Source organism: Solanum dulcamara, chromosome 2 (assembly GCF_947179165.1).
Source record: "Solanum dulcamara chromosome 2, daSolDulc1.2, whole genome shotgun sequence".
Taxonomy (NCBI): domain Eukaryota; kingdom Viridiplantae; phylum Streptophyta; class Magnoliopsida; order Solanales; family Solanaceae; genus Solanum; species Solanum dulcamara.
In genome coordinates, this window is record NC_077238.1 from 1,520,659 (window position 1) to 1,526,658 (window position 6,000).

Sequence of the window (6,000 nt, forward strand, 5' to 3'; positions counted from 1 at the left end):
AAGACTTTTCTGGTTTCCTAATCTTCCATGACGTCCAACGTTAGTGTTCTGCGTGTGATGGTTTGGGCATGCCCGTGTCTTGAATCATCTGTAAGCTTGCTTTGGGTAGTTGTTCGGTTTAGTACCTTGGATTAGATCGGAGTGCCACATATATGATTACCCCGGCTGAGTTTTTTGGTAATCTTTTGACTCTCGATATTAATAGCCATGACCCGGACGTTCTCTCCTACTTGACAATCTTAGATGTCAGCATATATCATCGAGAATTATGTACCTGATTATATAGCAACTGTCGAGAACCTCCTGAGGCAGGGCTGGTCACGTCAACAGCCTTAGTACGACCGTCACTACCGGACTCGACCTCGGACTCGACGGCCTCACCATCAGATAAGCTACAGAAACACTCAGATCTGATTCCAGACTGGTGAACAAAGAGATCGTCATTGGACCACTTGACGGTTCCCTTAGCCTTCAGTCCATTCTCATTCACAAACAGAAACCCTAAAAACCCTTTGTGTGTTCCCTTTGGAATTGTTACCGTGACAAGGATATATATATATTGCTGATATGAAGAAAAAAAGACATGAATATTTGTTCACCTTTTGGATCAAGCAGTAACCCGGCACAAGGAAAAACTTCCTCCTCTAGACGTTCCAAAACATAAGCGGTGGACTGTGTGGCAATTGCATCCTTAAGATTATTGTAGCTGATGGATGAAAGTGCAGGGGACGAAATTGGTGATGCGTTTGTGAACACTGGCTCTACTAATGTTGTGGCATATATATTGTCAGAGATGAATTATGTGTCAGATATGCGGAAAGGAGACCAAAGCAAAGCGATCATGGATGATTTAATAGATACTAGTGACAATGAGGTCATCTCGACAGGGAAACACAACAAACTGATGCGCAATCTTGTCTAAAACAAGACTGTCAAAGCTGATATTTATATTCTTTAATATTTCTATTAGAGAGGATTTCATCTCCCTGTGGTGACATTGATAGAAATTGAAAGCATCAATAAAGGAAAGTAAGCTGCAAGTGGAAGTTGTTATTTCTCAATTGCAAGACTCCTTAAATAGATAAGAGCAACTAATAACTGAACGCATCTATTACTCCTAATTATTCTGATCTAAACTGACTCCACTCATCCTACAATAGCAACAAACAAATTACTACCCCACAAATTAACTAGTTTCCAACGGACATTGTATAAGTAAAATAAAAAAGTTCACGTAATCACACAAAAAGGCCATTGCAATAATTTGAGAATTTGATATTATCTCAGTTTTTCATGTGTAATTAGGCCATGAATTTTCCAATTTTTTGTGATCGACTATGTTTGAGTTTAATTTTTTGGATCCATTGGCGATGACCTATTAAATGATACCCATTGTTTTTGAAAGACGGACGTCATTTTTTTCAGTTTATGTGTTAAAACAGGAATTGAATAATTATCTCGATTTTTTATGTATATTTGTCCATGAATTTTTCGAAAAATGTGTGACATACTTTGTTTGATCTCAAATTTTATAAATCCATTGGTGACGGCCTATTAAATGGTACTCATTGTTTTCAAAAAGAATAAGTAGATTTTTTGGAACTTATGTGTTATGAAACAGGAATTTAGAATTATCTTGATTTTTCGTGTGTTTATTCCATGAATTTTTTGGAATATGTGTGTCTAAATTTATATATTTGAACTCAAATTTTATGGTTCATTGGTGACGACCTATTAAATGGCTCCCTGCCAAGTGTCTTGCCGAGGCCAATATGTATAGCATTTATGCTCATACTCTATCAAATTATAATATAATTTAACATATCGTTGCCACAAAAATTGAAAAATTACGCAGTACAGACAGTAATATTTTGTATTGCAATGTGAGAGAATCAAATTGATTAAGTGAGAGGTTTGAAATTAAAAGAACTTAAAATAAAACGATTACTTTCGAAAGATTTATGTTTAGAAAAGAGTTGGGAATCACTAAATTCACTTGATAATATTATTATATAAAATCTCTTCTTTTACATGTATTTCTATCTCAAGAATAATTGCATATTGCTAACAATTATATTTGTCTCACTTAGAAATAATCAACTCATAACATTCCGTGAGGCTATGTAAAATAATTGACACATAACTAGTGATGATTAAACTGAAATAATTTCCTTGCCTGAAAGATAGTAAAAACCTCTTACAATTGTCTTACTTGCTAAGTATGTATACCAATTTTTGGATCTCAAATTATTGCAATGACCTTATTTATTTATTTATACATAAACTTACTTACATAATGTCCGTTGGCAACTAGCTAATTTGTGGGGGTAGTGGTTTCTTTGTTGCTATTGTTTATTGTTTAGGAGTTAAATAAGGTGTTTCCTTTTCTTTTGGCCACATGTGGATTAATGGAGACTGTATAGATCAGAATAATTAGGAGTAATAGACGTGTTCTATTATTAATAGTTTTTATCTATTCAAGGACTCTGGTAATTGAGAAACAATGAGCACTTCCACTTGCAGATTACTTTCCTTTATTGATGTTTACGATTTCTATCAATGTCACTACAGGGAGATGAAATCCTCTCTGCTAGAAATATTAAAGAATATATATACCAATTTTGACAGCCTTGTTTCCGGCCAGATTGTGCATCAGTTTGTTGTTTCTCTATCAAGATGATCTCATTGACACTAGTATCTATGGAATCATCCATGACCGCTTTGCTTTTGTCACCTTTTCGCGAATCTGACACATATTTCATCTCTGACAATATATATTCCACAGCATTAGTAGAGCCAATGTACCACAGATGCATCACCAATTTCGTCCCCTACACTTTCATCCGTCAGCTACAATCTTACGGATGCAGATGTCACACCATCCACACTCCTAGAAGAGGAAGTTGCTCCTCGCGCGGGGTTACTGCTTGATCCAAAAGGTGAACAAATATTCCTGTCCTTCTTTCTCATCTCAGCAACATATTTCCTTGTCACGATGACAATTCCTAAAGGAACACACAAAGGGTTTTTAGGCTTTCTGTTTGTGAGTGAGAATGGGCAGAGGGCTAAGGGAACCGTCAAGTGGTTCAATGACGATCTCTTTGTTCACCAGTGTGGTATCAGATCTGAGTGTTTCCGTAGCCTATCTGATTTAGTTTTGTCCATATGGATTTTGTAGGATGTGGGAAAGGAAAAGAATACATGCCTTCACACATAGTAATTCAGCACCGGCATCACCATACCAGACAAAATATGCTCCAAGTTTTAGAAAACTGCCAAGAGATCAACTAGGCGGTGTTATATTTGGCTGCACAAATGATACAATCAGAGAGTGTCTCGAAAAGCAACGAGTAGGTCAGTTATTCGGCCCTAATATATTGTCCTCTGATAAAAAAATATAGGACGATGGGTTGTTGTTACAGCAACGGTAGCATTTCCTACTCCAGGACAGTTGCAAATAGCCAAAGTTTCCAGTGAGAAACCAAAGGAAATGCATAGTTTAATATCAAAGGAAAGAGCCTTCAGGTTCTGAAGTGAGACTGAAGCTTTGACACTGGTTAATACCTGATTACTAGCATCTGAAACTTGATACCTTATTACTGGCATCTGAAACTTAATACATTATTACTGACATCTGAAACATTCCTCTTCTACAACCAATCAACTAAGGTTGCATCAATATTCCAAAGTATAGACCAACAGTCATGGTGAATGGAGTCAACTACGAATCCAAGTCGATCCATTCAACAAAAAAAACAAGCTAAGCAGGAAGCAGGGCAAGTATTCCTATGCAAAGTTCTGAAAATGCTCTGACCGTGAGGATGGTTAATTTACTTGAGGATGGTAACTTTCCTTTAATTTAGAGATAACTTGAAGACCCAAATCACTGACTCCATTGCAAGCACTCATTCGCTCCACTGGCAAGGTTGAACACACATACATCAGATATGTTAAAGGAAATTATGGATAGTTCAAAAGTATACCAAAAATTTTCTGGTGGGACCTGGGGCAAGTATTTCTATGCAAAATTCTAAAAATGCTCTGACCGTGAGGATGGTTACTTTACTTTAATTTAAAGACAACTTGAAGACCCAAATCACTGACTTCATTGCAAGCACTCATTCTATCCACCGGCAAGATTGAACACACATACATTAGATATGTTAAGGAAATTATCAATAGTTCAAAAGTATACCAAAAAAATCAACAAAAATCTGGTGGACCCTGGGACAAGTATTCCTATGCAAAATTCTGAAAATGCTCTGACTGTGAGGATGGTTACTTTACTTTAATTTAGAGACAACTTGAAAACCCAAATCACTCACTCAATTACAAGCACTCATTCTCTCCACTGGCAAGGTTGATCACGCATACATCAGATATGTTAAGGATATTATCAATAGTTCAAAAGTATACCAAAAAACAGAAAAATCTGGTGGGCCGTGCGGCCAGTATTCCTATATAAAATTCTGAAAGTGCTATGACCGTGAGGATGGTTATTTTACTTGAGGATTGTTACTTTAGTTTAATTTAGAAATAACTTGAAGACCCAAATCACTGATTCCATTGCAAGCACTTATTGAAAGGGCCTTCAGCGCTTATGCAGACCACCAAGAGCTAGATTTGTCATTGCAATTCCATAATGTCCAATGATACCTGGAGCTTTACTTTTGTTAAAACATGATCAGCTGAAGAAAAGAGACCCCCAATTCCTTGATCACCAATGAGTGGACAGTTTTTTAATACAATAAGTTTTAGGTTCGGACAGTATTGACCCACAACTTTTAGAGACTCATTCCCAATGTTTGAACAAGACTCTATTTCTGTAATTATGCTTGTCCGAAATTTTTTGACTCCAATTATTGTAGAATCATTTGTAATTACGTAGTGAATGATACTTATAGCTTTTATAGGATCCAAACCACTCTTTTTAGCATTTAGAGGTCACAAAACAAGAATTCAGATTATTTATTTGAATTTTTCGTATGTAAATATGATCTTCTAAAACTTTTTGACTCCAAATTTTATAAAACCATCCGTAATTACTAGTGAATGATATTCATAGCTTCTATAGAATTCATGCAAGTGTTTTTAGCGTTTAGGAGTCAAGAACATGAATTAGTATTTTTCTCAATTTTTCGTTAGCTAATTAGCCTATGAATATTGTGAAAATATGCATGTCCAAAACTTTTTAACTCCAAATTTTGTAGGACCGTTCGTAATTACCTAGTAAAAGATATCCATAGCTTTTATAGGATTCAGACCACTTTTTCTAGCATTTACGGGTCACGAAACAGGAATTCAGAATATTTATAAATTTTTTGTGTTTTTTAGCCTATGAATATTTTGTAAATGTGACCATCCGAAACCTTTTGACTCCAAACTTTGTAGGTACACCCGTAATTACCTAGTGAATGATATTCATAGCTTCTAGAGAATTCACGCCATTTTTTAAGCGTCTAGAGGTCATGAAATGGGAATTTAGTATTTTTCTTAGTTTTTCATGAGCATTAGCCTATGAATATTTTATAAATATGCATGTCCGAAATTTTGACTTCAAATTTTGTATGACTATCCATAATTACCTAGTAAATGTTATTCATAGCTTCTATAGGATCTTCGCCACTTTTTTAGTGTTTAGAGTCACGAAACAACAATTTCGTATTTTTCTTAGCTTTTCGCTGAGAATTTTTATAAATATGTTTGTCTAAAATTTTTTGACTACAAATTTTGTAGGACCATCTGTAATTACCAAGTGAATGATATTTATAGCTTCTATTAGATCCACGCTATATATTTAAAAATTAAATAAAAAAAGTATTATAATCATAATAATTAACAGATTATTTTAATTCGTTAAAAAAATTTGATCAACACTCAAAATTTCAATTATAGCACATAAATTGATACAATAAATATACTAATAGCAACAAATTTGGTTTTCTAATTTTTAATTTTACACTAAAATTGAAGACGTTAATTAAGATAAAAACAACTTCA